The sequence below is a fragment of the Hoplias malabaricus genome, unplaced genomic scaffold (genome assembly GCF_029633855.1).
Source record: "Hoplias malabaricus isolate fHopMal1 unplaced genomic scaffold, fHopMal1.hap1 scaffold_69, whole genome shotgun sequence".
Lineage (NCBI taxonomy): Eukaryota > Metazoa > Chordata > Actinopteri > Characiformes > Erythrinidae > Hoplias > Hoplias malabaricus.
Genome location: NW_027100977.1, coordinates 185,732 through 195,272, shown reverse-complemented (window position 1 = coordinate 195,272; position 9,541 = coordinate 185,732). Strand labels below are relative to the sequence as shown.

The 9,541-nt window shown below is 40.9% G+C and overlaps 29 non-coding genes across 29 annotated transcripts; all 29 read left to right on the top strand.

Annotated features, from left to right (window-relative positions):
* The first annotated feature begins 85 nt into the window (after nucleotides 1-85).
* Nucleotides 86-204, top strand: LOC136683559 (5S ribosomal RNA). Its single transcript, XR_010799125.1, has one exon. It is a non-coding gene; the product is annotated as a 5S ribosomal RNA (ribosomal RNA).
* Nucleotides 205-425: 221 nt separating this feature from the next.
* Nucleotides 426-544, top strand: LOC136683558 (5S ribosomal RNA). The gene has a single exon (XR_010799124.1). It is a non-coding gene; the product is annotated as a 5S ribosomal RNA (ribosomal RNA).
* Nucleotides 545-749: 205 nt separating this feature from the next.
* Nucleotides 750-868, top strand: LOC136683557 (5S ribosomal RNA). The gene has a single exon (XR_010799123.1). It is a non-coding gene; the product is annotated as a 5S ribosomal RNA (ribosomal RNA).
* Nucleotides 869-1,070: 202 nt separating this feature from the next.
* On the top strand, nucleotides 1,071-1,189 carry LOC136683555 (5S ribosomal RNA). Its single transcript, XR_010799122.1, has one exon. It is a non-coding gene; the product is annotated as a 5S ribosomal RNA (ribosomal RNA).
* Nucleotides 1,190-1,413: 224 nt separating this feature from the next.
* Nucleotides 1,414-1,532, top strand: LOC136683554 (5S ribosomal RNA). Its single transcript, XR_010799121.1, has one exon. It is a non-coding gene; the product is annotated as a 5S ribosomal RNA (ribosomal RNA).
* Nucleotides 1,533-1,737: 205 nt separating this feature from the next.
* On the top strand, nucleotides 1,738-1,856 carry LOC136683552 (5S ribosomal RNA). Its single transcript, XR_010799119.1, has one exon. It is a non-coding gene; the product is annotated as a 5S ribosomal RNA (ribosomal RNA).
* Nucleotides 1,857-2,058: 202 nt separating this feature from the next.
* LOC136683551 (5S ribosomal RNA) lies at nucleotides 2,059-2,177 on the top strand. Its single transcript, XR_010799118.1, has one exon. It is a non-coding gene; the product is annotated as a 5S ribosomal RNA (ribosomal RNA).
* A 205-nt stretch (nucleotides 2,178-2,382) lies between these two features.
* Nucleotides 2,383-2,501, top strand: LOC136683550 (5S ribosomal RNA). The gene has a single exon (XR_010799117.1). It is a non-coding gene; the product is annotated as a 5S ribosomal RNA (ribosomal RNA).
* A 202-nt stretch (nucleotides 2,502-2,703) lies between these two features.
* LOC136683549 (5S ribosomal RNA) lies at nucleotides 2,704-2,822 on the top strand. The gene has a single exon (XR_010799116.1). It is a non-coding gene; the product is annotated as a 5S ribosomal RNA (ribosomal RNA).
* Nucleotides 2,823-3,046: 224 nt separating this feature from the next.
* On the top strand, nucleotides 3,047-3,165 carry LOC136683548 (5S ribosomal RNA). Its single transcript, XR_010799115.1, has one exon. It is a non-coding gene; the product is annotated as a 5S ribosomal RNA (ribosomal RNA).
* A 205-nt stretch (nucleotides 3,166-3,370) lies between these two features.
* Nucleotides 3,371-3,489, top strand: LOC136683547 (5S ribosomal RNA). The gene has a single exon (XR_010799114.1). It is a non-coding gene; the product is annotated as a 5S ribosomal RNA (ribosomal RNA).
* Nucleotides 3,490-3,691: 202 nt separating this feature from the next.
* On the top strand, nucleotides 3,692-3,810 carry LOC136683546 (5S ribosomal RNA). The gene has a single exon (XR_010799113.1). It is a non-coding gene; the product is annotated as a 5S ribosomal RNA (ribosomal RNA).
* Nucleotides 3,811-4,034: 224 nt separating this feature from the next.
* LOC136683545 (5S ribosomal RNA) lies at nucleotides 4,035-4,153 on the top strand. The gene has a single exon (XR_010799112.1). It is a non-coding gene; the product is annotated as a 5S ribosomal RNA (ribosomal RNA).
* Nucleotides 4,154-4,376: 223 nt separating this feature from the next.
* LOC136683544 (5S ribosomal RNA) lies at nucleotides 4,377-4,495 on the top strand. The gene has a single exon (XR_010799111.1). It is a non-coding gene; the product is annotated as a 5S ribosomal RNA (ribosomal RNA).
* Nucleotides 4,496-4,697: 202 nt separating this feature from the next.
* On the top strand, nucleotides 4,698-4,816 carry LOC136683543 (5S ribosomal RNA). Its single transcript, XR_010799110.1, has one exon. It is a non-coding gene; the product is annotated as a 5S ribosomal RNA (ribosomal RNA).
* A 224-nt stretch (nucleotides 4,817-5,040) lies between these two features.
* LOC136683541 (5S ribosomal RNA) lies at nucleotides 5,041-5,159 on the top strand. Its single transcript, XR_010799108.1, has one exon. It is a non-coding gene; the product is annotated as a 5S ribosomal RNA (ribosomal RNA).
* A 222-nt stretch (nucleotides 5,160-5,381) lies between these two features.
* LOC136683540 (5S ribosomal RNA) lies at nucleotides 5,382-5,500 on the top strand. Its single transcript, XR_010799107.1, has one exon. It is a non-coding gene; the product is annotated as a 5S ribosomal RNA (ribosomal RNA).
* Nucleotides 5,501-5,722: 222 nt separating this feature from the next.
* LOC136683539 (5S ribosomal RNA) lies at nucleotides 5,723-5,841 on the top strand. The gene has a single exon (XR_010799106.1). It is a non-coding gene; the product is annotated as a 5S ribosomal RNA (ribosomal RNA).
* A 205-nt stretch (nucleotides 5,842-6,046) lies between these two features.
* Nucleotides 6,047-6,165, top strand: LOC136683538 (5S ribosomal RNA). Its single transcript, XR_010799105.1, has one exon. It is a non-coding gene; the product is annotated as a 5S ribosomal RNA (ribosomal RNA).
* A 202-nt stretch (nucleotides 6,166-6,367) lies between these two features.
* Nucleotides 6,368-6,486, top strand: LOC136683537 (5S ribosomal RNA). The gene has a single exon (XR_010799104.1). It is a non-coding gene; the product is annotated as a 5S ribosomal RNA (ribosomal RNA).
* Nucleotides 6,487-6,708: 222 nt separating this feature from the next.
* LOC136683536 (5S ribosomal RNA) lies at nucleotides 6,709-6,827 on the top strand. The gene has a single exon (XR_010799103.1). It is a non-coding gene; the product is annotated as a 5S ribosomal RNA (ribosomal RNA).
* A 205-nt stretch (nucleotides 6,828-7,032) lies between these two features.
* LOC136683535 (5S ribosomal RNA) lies at nucleotides 7,033-7,151 on the top strand. Its single transcript, XR_010799102.1, has one exon. It is a non-coding gene; the product is annotated as a 5S ribosomal RNA (ribosomal RNA).
* A 202-nt stretch (nucleotides 7,152-7,353) lies between these two features.
* LOC136683534 (5S ribosomal RNA) lies at nucleotides 7,354-7,472 on the top strand. The gene has a single exon (XR_010799101.1). It is a non-coding gene; the product is annotated as a 5S ribosomal RNA (ribosomal RNA).
* A 224-nt stretch (nucleotides 7,473-7,696) lies between these two features.
* On the top strand, nucleotides 7,697-7,815 carry LOC136683533 (5S ribosomal RNA). The gene has a single exon (XR_010799100.1). It is a non-coding gene; the product is annotated as a 5S ribosomal RNA (ribosomal RNA).
* Nucleotides 7,816-8,037: 222 nt separating this feature from the next.
* LOC136683532 (5S ribosomal RNA) lies at nucleotides 8,038-8,156 on the top strand. Its single transcript, XR_010799099.1, has one exon. It is a non-coding gene; the product is annotated as a 5S ribosomal RNA (ribosomal RNA).
* A 203-nt stretch (nucleotides 8,157-8,359) lies between these two features.
* Nucleotides 8,360-8,478, top strand: LOC136683529 (5S ribosomal RNA). Its single transcript, XR_010799097.1, has one exon. It is a non-coding gene; the product is annotated as a 5S ribosomal RNA (ribosomal RNA).
* Nucleotides 8,479-8,681: 203 nt separating this feature from the next.
* Nucleotides 8,682-8,800, top strand: LOC136683528 (5S ribosomal RNA). The gene has a single exon (XR_010799096.1). It is a non-coding gene; the product is annotated as a 5S ribosomal RNA (ribosomal RNA).
* Nucleotides 8,801-9,005: 205 nt separating this feature from the next.
* Nucleotides 9,006-9,124, top strand: LOC136683527 (5S ribosomal RNA). The gene has a single exon (XR_010799095.1). It is a non-coding gene; the product is annotated as a 5S ribosomal RNA (ribosomal RNA).
* A 202-nt stretch (nucleotides 9,125-9,326) lies between these two features.
* LOC136683526 (5S ribosomal RNA) lies at nucleotides 9,327-9,445 on the top strand. The gene has a single exon (XR_010799094.1). It is a non-coding gene; the product is annotated as a 5S ribosomal RNA (ribosomal RNA).
* The last annotated feature ends 96 nt before the right edge of the window (nucleotides 9,446-9,541 follow it).

Below are 9,541 nucleotides of genomic sequence, written 5' to 3'. Positions count from 1 at the left end.
TGGTCTACCGTTTACAGGCAGCTCTAAAACAAGTATTACTCTTAGAAGAGTATATAGAAATAGTCTTCTACAGCCAGCAGTGATCGCTTACGGCCATACCACTCCTTGAAAGCCCGATCTCGTCTGATCTCGGAAGCGAAGAAGAGTTGGGCCTAGTTAGTACTTGGATGGGAGACTGCCTGGGAATACTAGGTGCTGTAAGCTTTTTAGCTTAAGCTTCTATTATAAAGGCAGTAACCACAGTCATTTAAACACAAGAGAAGAAGAAAACTTAAGAAAAAAAAACAACAACAAAAAAAAACGAACTGGAAAGCCAATCATTTTTATTTGAGGTGTCAGGTGGTCTACCGTTTACAGGCAGCTCTAAAACAAGTATTACTCTTAGAAGAGTATTTAGAAATAGTCTTCTACAGCCCGCAGTGATCGCTTACGGCCATACCACTCCTTGAAAGCCCGATCTCGTCTGATCTCGGAAGCGAAGAAGAGTTGGGCCTAGTTAGTACTTGGATGGGAGACTGCCTGGGAATACTAGGTGCTGTAAGCTTTTTAGCTTAAGCTTCTATTATAAAGGCAGTAACCACAGTCATTTAAACACAAGAGAAGAAGAAAACTTAAGAAAAAAAAACGAACTGGAAAGCCAATCATTTTCATTTGAGGTGTCAGGTGGTCTACCGTTTACAGGCAGCTCTAAAACAAGTATTACTCTTAGAAGAGTATTTAGAAATAGTCTTCTACAGCCCGCAGTGATCGCTTACGGCCATACCACTCCTTGAAAGCCCGATCTCGTCTGATCTCGGAAGCGAAGAAGAGTTGGGCCTAGTTAGTACTTGGATGGGAGACTGCCTGGGAATACTAGGTGCTGTAAGCTTTTTAGCTTAAGCTTCTATTATAAAGGCAGTAACCACAGTCATTTAAACACAAGAGAAGAAGAAACTTAAAAAAAAAACGAACTGGAAAGCCAATCATTTTTATTTGAGGTGTCAGGTGGTCTACCATTTACAGGCAGCTCTAAAACAAGTATTACTCTTAGAAGAGTATATAGAAATAGTCTTCTACAGCCAGCAGTGATCGCTTACGGCCATACCACTCCTTGAAAGCCCGATCTCGTCTGATCTCGGAAGCGAAGAAGAGTTGGGCCTAGTTAGTACTTGGATGGGAGACTGCCTGGGAATACTAGGTGCTGTAAGCTTTTTAGCTTAAGCTTCTATTATAAAGGCAGTTACCACAGTCATTTAAACACAAGAGAAGAAGGAAACACTAGAGAAAAAAAAAACAACAACAAAAAAAAACGAACTGGAAAGCCAATCATTTTTATTTGAGGTGTCAGGTGGTCTACCGTTTACAGGCAGCTCTAAAACAAGTATTACTCTTAGAAGAGTATTTAGAAATAGTCTTCTACAGCCCGCAGTGATCGCTTACGGCCATACCACTCCTTGAAAGCCCGATCTCGTCTGATCTCGGAAGCGAAGAAGAGTTGGGCCTAGTTAGTACTTGGATGGGAGACTGCCTGGGAATACTAGGTGCTGTAAGCTTTTTAGCTTAAGCTTCTATTATAAAGGCAGTAACCACAGTCATTTAAACACAAGAGAAGAAGAAAACTTAAGAAAAAAAAACGAACTGGAAAGCCAATCATTTTCATTTGAGGTGTCAGGTGGTCTACCGTTTACAGGCAGCTCTAAAACAAGTATTACTCTTAGAAGAGTATTTAGAAATAGTCTTCTACAGCCCGCAGTGATCGCTTACGGCCATACCACTCCTTGAAAGCCCGATCTCGTCTGATCTCGGAAGCGAAGAAGAGTTGGGCCTAGTTAGTACTTGGATGGGAGACTGCCTGGGAATACTAGGTGCTGTAAGCTTTTTAGCTTAAGCTTCTATTATAAAGGCAGTAACCACAGTCATTTAAACACAAGAGAAGAAGAAACTTAAAAAAAAAACGAACTGGAAAGCCAATCATTTTTATTTGAGGTGTCAGGTGGTCTACCGTTTACAGGCAGCTCTAAAACAAGTATTACTCTTAGAAGAGTATTTAGAAATAGTCTTCTACAGCCCGCAGTGATCGCTTACGGCCATACCACTCCTTGAAAGCCCGATCTCGTCTGATCTCGGAAGCGAAGAAGAGTTGGGCCTAGTTAGTACTTGGATGGGAGACTGCCTGGGAATACTAGGTGCTGTAAGCTTTTTAGCTTAAGCTTCTATTATAAAGGCAGTAACCACAGTCATTTAAACACAAGAGAAGAAGAAAACTTAAGAAAAAAAAACGAACTGGAAAGCCAATCATTTTCATTTGAGGTGTCAGGTGGTCTACCGTTTACAGGCAGCTCTAAAACAAGTATTACTCTTAGAAGAGTATTTAGAAATAGTCTTCTACAGCCCGCAGTGATCGCTTACGGCCATACCACTCCTTGAAAGCCCGATCTCGTCTGATCTCGGAAGCGAAGAAGAGTTGGGCCTAGTTAGTACTTGGATGGGAGACTGCCTGGGAATACTAGGTGCTGTAAGCTTTTTAGCTTAAGCTTCTATTATAAAGGCAGTAACCACAGTCATTTAAACACAAGAGAAGAAGAAACTTAAAAAAAAAACGAACTGGAAAGCCAATCATTTTTATTTGAGGTGTCAGGTGGTCTACCATTTACAGGCAGCTCTAAAACAAGTATTACTCTTAGAAGAGTATATAGAAATAGTCTTCTACAGCCAGCAGTGATCGCTTACGGCCATACCACTCCTTGAAAGCCCGATCTCGTCTGATCTCGGAAGCGAAGAAGAGTTGGGCCTAGTTAGTACTTGGATGGGAGACTGCCTGGGAATACTAGGTGCTGTAAGCTTTTTAGCTTAAGCTTCTATTATAAAGGCAGTTACCACAGTCATTTAAACACAAGAGAAGAAGGAAACACTAGAGAAAAAAAAAACAACAACAAAAAAAAACGAACTGGAAAGCCAATCATTTTTATTTGAGGTGTCAGGTGGTCTACCGTTTACAGGCAGCTCTAAAACAAGTATTACTCTTAGAAGAGTATTTAGAAATAGTCTTCTACAGCCCGCAGTGATCGCTTACGGCCATACCACTCCTTGAAAGCCCGATCTCGTCTGATCTCGGAAGCGAAGAAGAGTTGGGCCTAGTTAGTACTTGGATGGGAGACTGCCTGGGAATACTAGGTGCTGTAAGCTTTTTAGCTTAAGCTTCTATTATAAAGGCAGTAACCACAGTCATTTAAACACAAGAGAAGAAGAAAACTTAAGAAAAAAAAACGAACTGGAAAGCCAATCATTTTCATTTGAGGTGTCAGGTGGTCTACCGTTTACAGGCAGCTCTAAAACAAGTATTACTCTTAGAAGAGTATTTAGAAATAGTCTTCTACAGCCCGCAGTGATCGCTTACGGCCATACCACTCCTTGAAAGCCCGATCTCGTCTGATCTCGGAAGCGAAGAAGAGTTGGGCCTAGTTAGTACTTGGATGGGAGACTGCCTGGGAATACTAGGTGCTGTAAGCTTTTTAGCTTAAGCTTCTATTATAAAGGCAGTAACCACAGTCATTTAAACACAAGAGAAGAAGAAACTTAAAAAAAAAACGAACTGGAAAGCCAATCATTTTTATTTGAGGTGTCAGGTGGTCTACCATTTACAGGCAGCTCTAAAACAAGTATTACTCTTAGAAGAGTATATAGAAATAGTCTTCTACAGCCAGCAGTGATCGCTTACGGCCATACCACTCCTTGAAAGCCCGATCTCGTCTGATCTCGGAAGCGAAGAAGAGTTGGGCCTAGTTAGTACTTGGATGGGAGACTGCCTGGGAATACTAGGTGCTGTAAGCTTTTTAGCTTAAGCTTCTATTATAAAGGCAGTTACCACAGTCATTTAAACACAAGAGAAGAAGGAAACACTAGAGAAAAAAAAAACAACAACAAAAAAAAACGAACTGGAAAGCCAATCATTTTTATTTGAGGTGTCAGGTGGTCTACCGTTTACAGGCAGCTCTAAAACAAGTATTACTCTTAGAAGAGTATATAGAAATAGTCTTCTACAGCCAGCAGTGATCGCTTACGGCCATACCACTCCTTGAAAGCCCGATCTCGTCTGATCTCGGAAGCGAAGAAGAGTTGGGCCTAGTTAGTACTTGGATGGGAGACTGCCTGGGAATACTAGGTGCTGTAAGCTTTTTAGCTTAAGCTTCTATTATAAAGGCAGTAACCACAGTCATTTAAACACAAGAGAAGAAGAAAACTTAAGAAAAAAAAAACAACAACAAAAAAAAAACGAACTGGAAAGCCAATCATTTTTATTTGAGGTGTCAGGTGGTCTACCGTTTACAGGCAGCTCTAAAACAAGTATTACTCTTAGAAGAGTATTTAGAAATAGTCTTCTACAGCCCGCAGTGATCGCTTACGGCCATACCACTCCTTGAAAGCCCGATCTCGTCTGATCTCGGAAGCGAAGAAGAGTTGGGCCTAGTTAGTACTTGGATGGGAGACTGCCTGGGAATACTAGGTGCTGTAAGCTTTTTAGCTTAAGCTTCTATTATAAAGGCAGTAACCACAGTCATTTAAACACAAGAGAAGAAGAAACTTAAAAAAAAAACGAACTGGAAAGCCAATCATTTTTATTTGAGGTGTCAGGTGGTCTACCGTTTACAGGCAGCTCTAAAACAAGTATTACTCTTAGAAGAGTATATAGAAATAGTCTTCTACAGCCAGCAGTGATCGCTTACGGCCATACCACTCCTTGAAAGCCCGATCTCGTCTGATCTCGGAAGCGAAGAAGAGTTGGGCCTAGTTAGTACTTGGATGGGAGACTGCCTGGGAATACTAGGTGCTGTAAGCTTTTTAGCTTAAGCTTCTATTATAAAGGCAGTAACCACAGTCATTTAAACACAAGAGAAGAAGAAAACTTAAGAAAAAAAAAAAACAACAACAAAAAAAAACGAACTGGAAAGCCAATCATTTTTATTTGAGGTGTCAGGTGGTCTACCGTTTACAGGCAGCTCTAAAACAAGTATTACTCTTAGAAGAGTATATAGAAATAGTCTTCTACAGCCAGCAGTGATCGCTTACGGCCATACCACTCCTTGAAAGCCCGATCTCGTCTGATCTCGGAAGCGAAGAAGAGTTGGGCCTAGTTAGTACTTGGATGGGAGACTGCCTGGGAATACTAGGTGCTGTAAGCTTTTTAGCTTAAGCTTCTATTATAAAGGCAGTAACCACAGTCATTTAAACACAAGAGAAGAAGAAAACTTAAGAAAAAAAAAACAACAACAAAAAAAAACGAACTGGAAAGCCAATCATTTTTATTTGAGGTGTCAGGTGGTCTACCGTTTACAGGCAGCTCTAAAACAAGTATTACTCTTAGAAGAGTATATAGAAATAGTCTTCTACAGCCAGCAGTGATCGCTTACGGCCATACCACTCCTTGAAAGCCCGATCTCGTCTGATCTCGGAAGCGAAGAAGAGTTGGGCCTAGTTAGTACTTGGATGGGAGACTGCCTGGGAATACTAGGTGCTGTAAGCTTTTTAGCTTAAGCTTCTATTATAAAGGCAGTAACCACAGTCATTTAAACACAAGAGAAGAAGAAAACTTAAGAAAAAAAAAACAACAACAAAAAAAAACGAACTGGAAAGCCAATCATTTTTATTTGAGGTGTCAGGTGGTCTACCGTTTACAGGCAGCTCTAAAACAAGTATTACTCTTAGAAGAGTATTTAGAAATAGTCTTCTACAGCCCGCAATGATCGCTTACGGCCATACCACTCCTTGAAAGCCCGATCTCGTCTGATCTCGGAAGCGAAGAAGAGTTGGGCCTAGTTAGTACTTGGATGGGAGACTGCCTGGGAATACTAGGTGCTGTAAGCTTTTTAGCTTAAGCTTCTATTATAAAGGCAGTAACCACAGTCATTTAAACACAAGAGAAGAAGAAAACTTAAGAAAAAAAAACGAACTGGAAAGCCAATCATTTTCATTTGAGGTGTCAGGTGGTCTACCGTTTACAGGCAGCTCTAAAACAAGTATTACTCTTAGAAGAGTATTTAGAAATAGTCTTCTACAGCCCGCAGTGATCGCTTACGGCCATACCACTCCTTGAAAGCCCGATCTCGTCTGATCTCGGAAGCGAAGAAGAGTTGGGCCTAGTTAGTACTTGGATGGGAGACTGCCTGGGAATACTAGGTGCTGTAAGCTTTTTAGCTTAAGCTTCTATTATAAAGGCAGTAACCACAGTCATTTAAACACAAGAGAAGAAGAAACTTAAAAAAAAAACGAACTGGAAAGCCAATCATTTTTATTTGAGGTGTCAGGTGGTCTACCGTTTACAGGCAGCTCTAAAACAAGTATTACTCTTAGAAGAGTATATAGAAATAGTCTTCTACAGCCAGCAGTGATCGCTTACGGCCATACCACTCCTTGAAAGCCCGATCTCGTCTGATCTCGGAAGCGAAGAAGAGTTGGGCCTAGTTAGTACTTGGATGGGAGACTGCCTGGGAATACTAGGTGCTGTAAGCTTTTTAGCTTAAGCTTCTATTATAAAGGCAGTAACCACAGTCATTTAAACACAAGAGAAGAAGAAAACTTAAGAAAAAAAAAACAACAACAAAAAAAAACGAACTGGAAAGCCAATCATTTTTATTTGAGGTGTCAGGTGGTCTACCGTTTACAGGCAGCTCTAAAACAAGTATTACTCTTAGAAGAGTATTTAGAAATAGTCTTCTACAGCCCGCAATGATCGCTTACGGCCATACCACTCCTTGAAAGCCCGATCTCGTCTGATCTCGGAAGCGAAGAAGAGTTGGGCCTAGTTAGTACTTGGATGGGAGACTGCCTGGGAATACTAGGTGCTGTAAGCTTTTTAGCTTAAGCTTCTATTATAAAGGCAGTAACCACAGTCATTTAAACACAAGAGAAGAAGAAAACTTAAGAAAAAAAAACGAACTGGAAAGCCAATCATTTTCATTTGAGGTGTCAGGTGGTCTACCGTTTACAGGCAGCTCTAAAACAAGTATTACTCTTAGAAGAGTATTTAGAAATAGTCTTCTACAGCCCGCAGTGATCGCTTACGGCCATACCACTCCTTGAAAGCCCGATCTCGTCTGATCTCGGAAGCGAAGAAGAGTTGGGCCTAGTTAGTACTTGGATGGGAGACTGCCTGGGAATACTAGGTGCTGTAAGCTTTTTAGCTTAAGCTTCTATTATAAAGGCAGTAACCACAGTCATTTAAACACAAGAGAAGAAGAAACTTAAAAAAAAAACGAACTGGAAAGCCAATCATTTTTATTTGAGGTGTCAGGTGGTCTACCGTTTACAGGCAGCTCTAAAACAAGTATTACTCTTAGAAGAGTATATAGAAATAGTCTTCTACAGCCAGCAGTGATCGCTTACGGCCATACCACTCCTTGAAAGCCCGATCTCGTCTGATCTCGGAAGCGAAGAAGAGTTGGGCCTAGTTAGTACTTGGATGGGAGACTGCCTGGGAATACTAGGTGCTGTAAGCTTTTTAGCTTAAGCTTCTATTATAAAGGCAGTTACCACAGTCATTTAAACACAAGAGAAGAAGGAAACACTAGAGAAAAAAAAAACAACAACAAAAAAAAACGAACTGGAAAGCCAACCATTTTTATTTGAGGTGTCAGGTGGTCTACCGTTTACAGGCAGCTCTAAAACAAGTATTACTCTTAGAAGAGTATATAGAAATAGTCTTCTACAGCCAGCAGTGATCGCTTACGGCCATACCACTCCTTGAAAGCCCGATCTCGTCTGATCTCGGAAGCGAAGAAGAGTTGGGCCTAGTTAGTACTTGGATGGGAGACTGCCTGGGAATACTAGGTGCTGTAAGCTTTTTAGCTTAAGCTTCTATTATAAAGGCAGTAACCACAGTCATTTAAACACAAGAGAAGAAGAAAACTTAAGAAAAAAAAAACAACAACAAAAAAAAACGAACTGGAAAGCCAATCATTTTTATTTGAGGTGTCAGGTGGTCTACCGTTTACAGGCAGCTCTAAAACAAGTATTACTCTTAGAAGAGTATTTAGAAATAGTCTTCTACAGCCCGCAGTGATCGCTTACGGCCATACCACTCCTTGAAAGCCCGATCTCGTCTGATCTCGGAAGCGAAGAAGAGTTGGGCCTAGTTAGTACTTGGATGGGAGACTGCCTGGGAATACTAGGTGCTGTAAGCTTTTTAGCTTAAGCTTCTATTATAAAGGCAGTAACCACAGTCATTTAAACACAAGAGAAGAAGAAACTTAAAAAAAAAAACGAACTGGAAAGCCAATCATTTTTATTTGAGGTGTCAGGTGGTCTACCGTTTACAGGCAGCTCTAAAACAAGTATTACTCTTAGAAGAGTATTTAGAAATAGTCTTCTACAGCCCGCAGTGATCGCTTACGGCCATACCACTCCTTGAAAGCCCGATCTCGTCTGATCTCGGAAGCGAAGAAGAGTTGGGCCTAGTTAGTACTTGGATGGGAGACTGCCTGGGAATACTAGGTGCTGTAAGCTTTTTAGCTTAAGCTTCTATTATAAAGGCAGTAACCACAGTCATTTAAACACAAGAGAAGAAGAAACTTAAAAAAAAAAACGAACTGGAAAGCCAATCATTTTTATTTGAGGTGTCAGGTGGTCTACCGTTTACAGGCAGCTCTAAAACAAGTATTACTCTTAGAAGAGTATTTAGAAATAGTCTTCTACAGCCCGCAGTGATCGCTTACGGCCATACCACTCCTTGAAAGCCCGATCTCGTCTGATCTCGGAAGCGAAGAAGAGTTGGGCCTAGTTAGTACTTGGATGGGAGACTGCCTGGGAATACTAGGTGCTGTAAGCTTTTTAGCTTAAGCTTCTATTATAAAGGCAGTAACCACAGTCATTTAAACACAAGAGAAGAAGAAAACTTAAGAAAAAAAAACGAACTGGAAAGCCAATCATTTTCATTTGAGGTGTCAGGTGGTCTACCGTTTACAGGCAGCTCTAAAACAAGTATTACTCTTAGAAGAGTATTTAGAAATAGTCTTCTACAGCCCGCAGTGATCGCTTACGGCCATACCACTCCTTGAAAGCCCGATCTCGTCTGATCTCGGAAGCGAAGAAGAGTTGGGCCTAGTTAGTACTTGGATGGGAGACTGCCTGGGAATACTAGGTGCTGTAAGCTTTTTAGCTTAAGCTTCTATTATAAAGGCAGTAACCACAGTCATTTAAACACAAGAGAAGAAGAAACTTAAAAAAAAAACGAACTGGAAAGCCAATCATTTTTATTTGAGGTGTCAGGTGGTCTACCGTTTACAGGCAGCTCTAAAACAAGTATTACTCTTAGAAGAGTATATAGAAATAGTCTTCTACAGCCAGCAGTGATCGCTTACGGCCATACCACTCCTTGAAAGCCCGATCTCGTCTGATCTCGGAAGCGAAGAAGAGTTGGGCCTAGTTAGTACTTGGATGGGAGACTGCCTGGGAATACTAGGTGCTGTAAGCTTTTTAGCTTAAGCTTCTATTATAAAGGCAGTAACCACAGTCATTTAAACACAAGAGAAGAAGAAAACTTAAGAAAAAAAAAACAACAACAAAAAAA